The sequence below is a fragment of the Artemia franciscana genome, chromosome 13, assembly GCF_032884065.1.
Source record: "Artemia franciscana chromosome 13, ASM3288406v1, whole genome shotgun sequence".
Taxonomy (NCBI): Eukaryota; Metazoa; Arthropoda; class Branchiopoda; order Anostraca; family Artemiidae; genus Artemia; species Artemia franciscana.
The window spans coordinates 37,157,924-37,165,834 of NC_088875.1; the positions used below are offsets into that span (position 1 = coordinate 37,157,924).

The following is a 7,911-nucleotide window of genomic DNA, read 5'->3' on the forward strand; positions in this document are numbered from 1 at the left end:
CAATTGCTATATAAAAGTTTCTTAGCTCCAAGAACATCTTCATACGGGAAAAAATCACTAGCGTATTTCACAATAGACTGATGGTCCAACCCCTCATCGAGATTGTGCTGAGCAAAATTCAAAACTGGGCAATAATAAAGCGTACTGGTATTCCAATTGTCCATGATAAGCAAATTTCACTCACGGCTCGGCATCAGTCCAAAAACAATTAAGTGAAAGAGGTATATCCACAGAGAAGTTCTCAATAAGCACAATTATGAAATGATCCACACTGGCTAAATGAATGCAATGAGAATAAATAATAACTTATCTTTGAGTGGGGCTAGTAATCCAGTGATTTGCAAGTAATCCGAATATTTCAATGCACGACTGAGATGATAGTAGTGCTGAATACTAACTCACAGCCACAATCCATAAATAATCCTTAAGCCGTAACCATATACAAGTTTATAAATTTATCTAACAAGTTTCAATTACAAGTTCAAAAGTATTTCACTCGTTATTTATTCCAAACAGGTACAGAGTTAATCCGGCTGAAATTCAATTAGTTGTTGACTGGTTAAATCACACGTCACAAATTACCAGAGCTAGCGAAATGCGAGTCCCCCAACTACCAAAAGCAGCAACTCACTGGTAATCATTTGGTACATGTCAAAGATACAGCCCCAGAAACAGCATGCAACGAACGTACCAGACAGGTCTACTGAACCAAAGCACCTAAATCCAGCCTCAGTGGGAGGATATACTGGATAAAACAAACTAGCAGTCGAATCAGGCTTATCCATCATCGGGAGCAGTGGGGTTTAATTGATACATCTTTTGTGTGGCGATCACCTCATGTTTGGAGTTTTTTCCATGGCTTTAAGAATGCAGAAATCCCTGCATTCGAATGTCCAACGTTAGCCATGCTCTTATTGTTCGCATAAACATCCTTTGAGCGAACAATGCTGCCCTCGCCATTTGTCTAAACCTCTTCAAGTAACCGATTTCTCTCTTTTCGAACGTTCCTCTGATATATTTCCCAAAATTATATGTCTTGTCTAATTTTGTCTTTGTCTAATTTTGGGAATACAATAAAAAATTATATTCCCAAAATTATATGTCTTCCTTGACTGATCATGATAATCGTACAAGGCTTTGATTCAGTAGAATAAAACTTGCTGGTGGTAAACTGGAGTTGTGAATGGTCCAGGCGGGTTGACCCAAACCCAATCTCTGGGACATCCGCCTCTTTCTTCATACTCGCTCTTGATATGTTCAATAAAAGTCTCGCAAGCAAGCTGTCTGATGGTCAACTATGGTGATTTTTGCTTCCCAAAAACTATGCGCTACAGCGACAACCAGCTCACTGACGGCCAAGTCTCGCCAATTGCTTTCGTTTGTTTCTGTGTTCAGGCCCATGATACTAGCCATCACAGGTGCATGTTTGAATATATGTTTATCTCCTAGATCACGTGATACTATTTCTGAATCCGAGTACCAGCCACTGAAGGGTATTGCATTGAATTCTAAGCCACCACAGTATAATTTTAAGTATGGCAATCCCTGGAGGGTGAGCCACTTGTTGCCAAGATCGGTGAAATTTTCATATTTGGGGTGACGAAGCAGTACTTGACGAACCAAATCTTCTGGAATATCGAAGAAATGCGCTTCTCCATCACCAGCCCAAACTGTAAGGGGTAATATATCTTGTCTCGTCTCATTTCCATCCCAATCAAGCTTTTAAGCAGCCTGAATCAGTTCAAAGTTATAAGGATCTCCAAGAGGGGTGCCGTCAGGTTGAACTCATATGTATGTCTTCCCCTGGGGAACACATGCATATCAATCATAACAGAATTCCACGCACGAAAGTCACATATTCCTGTTTGACGGGGTGGAAACACCGTTATTGCTGATCGAAGAATCCTACCATTTGTGGCGTATTGTAGGTGGTTACACATGGCTTCAAACATTCCCTGTGCTGTGACAACATGACGACAATCAAATACTTGTAGCTTTTTCCACTGGATACGTCCAGGAGAACCATTAAATTTCAAGGCCTTGCAATAGGGACAAAATTTACTCATGGTCCCGATTTGAACACATCTACTCAAGCTAAAATCATCGACTGGGCTGTACCTGAATGCCTGGCGATAATTTTCACGTTGCTCTTGTGATTCCTTGGCACGCTTTCTTTTGGCATTATCTCTTTGAGCCGTAAACCTGTTTTCACGTTGTTATTGTGATTCCTCGGAAGCTTTCTATTGTTCTAATAAAACGACCCTTGTGTTTCAGGAGTCGTTCGTAAAATTAGGACAAAATTTAAACTTTAGCGTAAACTTTAGTGAGGTATTGAGGAGGGGTCAATCCTCTTTGGAAACGTAACAATTTCTGTGCGTTTTAAATTTTAATATTGCTCCTTAGTCTAAGTTGAAGAAACCTCGTTTTTAAAAATTAATTTCTGATCGATTTTTAAGTAATGCCAGGAAATCTGCCCCCTATTGTTTCTACTCTGTCTTTGTTTGTTATGGAAAAGCAGTGTGGTCTTCGTCGCTATTTTTGTAAAGAATTAGATACAATTTGCCAAATTCATTAGCATGTTCGTAACTAAAATTGCTACAGAGAAAACTTAAAAAATTTCACCTAAAATAGCTTATAAAGAATTAGATACAATTTGCCAAATTCATTAGCATGTTCGTAACTAAAATTGCTACTGAGAAAACTTAAAAAATTTCACCTAAAATAGCTTAATAAGTCGATGAAAATTTAAAATAATTTTATTCCAACTCTTTGGCAGTAACGAAAAATTAAAAAAAAAAATCATTAAAACGGTAAATTGCCAGTAAATAGGCCGGTAACGTACATTATAAAAAGTAAAACTACTGTCAAAAAAAGTAGAATAGCCACTGGTTTTTCAGGCCACGGGTCTATTGGACAACAATTGGTCGGTCTAACTGCACTCACTATCTCTGTTACCAAGGTCCTGGTAACCTCTGTTACCTTGAGTACGAAGATGAAGCTTTCTTTCAGGCAACTTTAGCACCGTATTGCAATTCTTTGGTTTTCATTATGTAACCATCTGATTCTTTGATCTGCGTTTTAATTTCACTCCAATGGTTTAGATGCTCAGAAGACCCAAATTTTTCAATGAAATCATAGAGCTCGTCTATATACTTTTTGGCATCGTCCAAAACTGCGTCTCCAATCTTAATGGGTTTCACTTCTTCAATAGTGTTTATATGATTTGCAGTACATATCGTTGGACGGCAATTCAAAGTCTTGACGATACTTGTCGAATGCTGTGTATCCTAGAGGACTTCGCCAGTGAACCAGCTTTTAAGCCGTATTCCTTCAATATTAGCATGCTGCTTCACTTTGTATGTCCTTCCCACTCTGATATTTTTTTTTATCTGATTCAGATGTCTGCTTAAGTCATTATTCAAGACTAAACTAAAATAGTTTTCATAAAATCTTTTTTTATATCGCGACGGAAAGAAACAAGACGACTTGTGGACCATCTACGTTACATCAAAAGTTATTTGTGGCTAAGTTTGCTTCTTTGCCCTTAATGGGCAAAAGTTATTAGTGGCTGAGTTTGCTTCTTTGCCTTTAATGGGATAAAGCTTCTGCATTATTTTGAGTTTATCTTCATATTGATGTCTTCGCCCTAAAGATAGATTTTTAGTTAATGAGAAAACTTCTCCAATTCCTAAGATAGGTATTTCTCTTTGGGCATTTTCACCAGCCCCATCTTTTTCTTAAACACAATATCCATTTTCTTAATTTCATGTAGCACCACTTTGTTGTCATATCATTAAGAAGTGTACTGGGAAAAAGCAGAAGAGGGGAAGGAACCTCCCGCAAGTGATGCATTGTGCCCGCCGGTATTAAGTTACCCGTAAATGGCGAGGAATAGTTGAGGTGGTCCTTACGCTTCTCTTGTTCCTAGTTTCCTTCATTACTGGTTTGGATTGACCAATGTGCAACTCTTGACAAGAGAAGTCGGTATTTGATTTTTTCCCTTGTAAAACCTGTTTGTGATGGGTGAAAACCTAGTGCGGAATGCAGTACTGAACTTTATCTGAAGAGCTATGATAGTAGGTGTAAAAATAAATCTTTTTACAAGGAGAGGACACGAGTTTTCCAGCCGGGAAGCGATTTTAGAAGCTAAGGAAATTATCCATCGCAAGTTGGACTTAGGAGAACGTGTAATAAAACATATATAGGACGAGGACAACTTGATTGAAATGCGAAGATGCTCGCTCGCTGTATCACAGAAAAGAGACAGCTTCCTCAGTTTGTTATTTTGAGCCCCAAGAAGTTCCCACCGTCAACGAGATGAATCGTAAGTTTAATGGCCTGCTTGACCGTTTGAACCAGAAACCATTACCGTGGCCGGAACCATTACCGTGGCTAGAAGGTAACCCTGTTGCTGCTAAAGGTACTGAGTCTACCCGTTCTCCTCCGTCTTACTCAGTAGTCTTGAAAAAGCCTCCTCCTACCGTTGTTACCACAGAAGAAAGGAAAAACTTCCTGTTGAATATTTGTGCTGATGATTTGAATGATGACGATTTTGAACTCCGTCGAGGAAAGTACGAATGGCGCCTATTAACTAAGAACAAATCTAAAGCAGCGGTACTAGCAACATCTATTAACGAAAAATTGCCTAAAACACCGTTAAGCCTTAAAACTCCCACTTTCATTTGTATGTTTGTTCCAGCTTATATTAATGGTGACGTGCTTAAGAGAATTATACCGAATTGTGAAAAAGCTGATCAATGTGGCAAAACCAGAACGCCAGTATTTGAACCTCGCCACGAAAAGCCCCGTCTAAAATTGACTTGGAGCAGTACCCCATCGAGGAACTTATCTTTCTTCCAAAGCGCTGTTTGAACTGCCAGAATTTTTGTCATATTTCTACTGCCTGTGCTATCCAGCAAATTTGCTCTCGATGCGGAGAAGGTGGTCACGGTTCTAGCCCTGACCGGCTCCATAAGCAAATCATGATGGAACTTTTTTAATTTCATGGAACTTGTAGTGTGCTTATTTTTGTATATGAAACTTATTGCATGTTGATTTCTCTCTTCGTGAAACTTGTATAATATTTTTTTCCTAGTGAAACTGGTTTTGTTTACGGAACTTGTTGCTTGTGATTTTTTGTTCGAGGAACTTGTTGCATCTTGATATTTTTCGTGAAACTTGTTGCTTAATGATTATTTCTCTTCGTGAAACTTATGCATTGATTTTTAACCCCACGATGATTTTGTTCATTGAGCCTTAATGGCTTTATATCTATCCTAAGCAAAGGAGCTGGTCACTCGAAATAGCAACCCATTTTCAAGAAAAAGCATTTAAGTCCAAAGGTAACTACTTCAGATGGAGGCCCCTCGTAAAATGTAATCAAAGCTCAAACCTGGACTCTATTTACGGTGAATGGAACGAATATTGAGACTAAAAAGGTCGTCCAGTCCTTCCAAATATAAACCAGATGAAAATTATTGATTTACTTTGCAATGTGTTAACCTTTAAAGGCTTGGATTTTGTGCACCATTGCTTTGATGCAGAATATGATGTCATTAGAAACATTTCGACATTTGTTCCTTTTCGTCTTGTGTTAATGACACACTGGATATTTTTGTGAAATTTTAGCATTTGTTTTGCTTCTTATCGACCTAGGGTAGTTTACATTTTAAGATAATTTTCTTTTTGATTCATTACTTCCTGAATAAACTTCAGAGCCTCATGGGCTTTAACTACCAGACTGGAATTTAATCTTGAATGTTATGTTCCAAATAAACGATGGTGGTAACTGAAGTGAAGTCAACTGAAAGTAAGGAGCAACATTAAAACTTAAATAAACAGAAAATATTAATTTTATGAGGTGGTTCGCCCCCTTGTTAATACCTCGCTCTTACGTTAAAGTCAGAATTTTGCTGCAATTCTATAAGAATGACCCCTGAATTACAAAGGCCGTTTAACTAGAATAAAAACCTTTTTAAAAGTACTAAAAAAAAACTTTAGCGTCTAATGTGAGGTATTAACGTGGGGGTGAAGCCCCTCACATGCTTAATAGTTTCTATTCGTTTTAAGTGTTAATGTTGCTCCTTACTTTCAGTAGAAAAAAGGTGTTTTTATTTAATTTCTGATCATTTTTTAAATAATGCTGGGAAATCTGGCCTCCCCTTTATGGAAAATATTCTCCCCATTGAAAAGTCTTTCACCGAAAGATCCTCCTACGTAACTTACTACCCTCATCAGAAAAAATCACCCTGAAAATGTCCGTATACTTCCCAATTTCCAAAACTATACGTAAACAATTGACAAAGTTTATCATTTGCGGCCCGTTCCCCGGAGACCGTGGGGGATAAAGTCATCCTTAAAAACATAGTTATTAGATTTTTCGACTATGCGGAACAAAGTGGCTATCTCAAAATTTTGATCCGGTGACTTTGAAAAAATGAGAGTGGGAGGGGGCCTTGTTGCCCTCATATCATTTTGGTCACTTAAGAAGGACACTAGAACTTTTAATTTGCTTTCGATTTAGCCCTCATACAATTGGGCTACATATCTACTGGGTCGATATGATCACTTCGGGAAAAAAATAATGAAAAAGCATCAGTGATCTTTTCTCTGTCAAAAAATACAAATATCCACATTTTTGCCGATGGAAGCCCGAAAGCTTTACAGCAGGGTTGTCTGATACGTTGAATATTTGGTGTAATTTTCATTAATATTCTATGACTTTTAAGATTTTAAGACGTGTTTCCTCCTTTTTTCAAAAATAAGGTAAATTTTCTCAGACTCGTAACTTTTGATGAGTGCGAAAAAACTTGATGAAACTTATAAATCTGAAATCAGCTTAAAAAATCAGTTTCTTTTTTATGTATCTATTAGTATAAAATTCCAATTTTTAGAGTTTGGTTACTGATGAGCTGGGCCGCTCCTTACATCCATTTCATGACCACGAACTGTTTGAAAAGGTAAGGTTTTTTTTTATCTTGAGTGTGTCATTGGCTTAAAATTTTCACAGATTATTTTTTGGGCAAAGAAAATCATTCACTTCGTAATATGAGTCGGGAGGTTGATAGGGATCTTAAAATTGAGTAACAGACTCTTTGTACCTTATCATTTTGCAATTCAGATCCGTAAGTCTTCAGACCAAGAGTGGCATAATGTTAAAAATATTTTGAAAGTATTGGTCCCTCGAAAGCTGGGGCCAAAAAGAGTTAAAGGTATTTTTTGATCGGTTTGAAATTTTATACTCTAAAGTCTTGTGCAAGCAGACCCAAGTACAGACAGAAAAATATAACAAAGAATACCGGCACCACCAACAAAAAGTCCCAGAACATGGGGCAAATATTTTTTCTCGACCACTTTGGGCTGGAAGGGGTGGCCATAGGAACTTGGCAGGGAGTGCATTCGATGTGATATCGATGCTTCAGATACCTTTTTAAATGGCCAATAATCATTAGAAGGACTAGTATGGAAAACTTATGTTCTCGACCACCTGACTCATCCATTCAAGTTACATCATTTTAAGTCCATTTTATATCATTTTAATATCAATTATTGCACATTTTTACAATTTTCCATCCCTGCGTTCAACATGAAAACAGGTCCTTGGAAATCAAATTTTGTTTCATTTTTACACTTTTCACATGTCAATATGGGTTTCAGATCACCCCATCAATTTACCCCTTTTTCAACTCAATTCACACCATTTAAATAAAAATTTTCGACATTTTTGTAATTTCCCATCCAGAGCTTTAAGATCGTAACAGGTCATTTGAATTAAGACTTTGATTATATTCCATTTTTCTTATACTAACGATAAAATTTAATAATTTAATATTTAATGGATAGTTCGATATCAATATCTAAATAATTTATATCATCTTTATTTTTTCTTTCAATAACCTTTAAAAACATACC

The 7,911-nt window shown here is 37.2% G+C and overlaps 1 long non-coding RNA gene across 1 annotated transcript in view; it reads left to right on the forward strand.

Annotated features, from left to right (window-relative positions):
* Positions 1-6,958, forward strand: part of LOC136034887 (uncharacterized) — a 102,047-nt gene extending 95,089 nt beyond the window's left edge. The window contains exon 9 of the long non-coding RNA XR_010619271.1: positions 6,894-6,958. This is a non-coding gene — a long non-coding RNA (uncharacterized LOC136034887). The remainder of the gene's footprint in view (positions 1-6,893) is intronic.
* Positions 6,959-7,911: the final 953 nt, after the last annotated feature.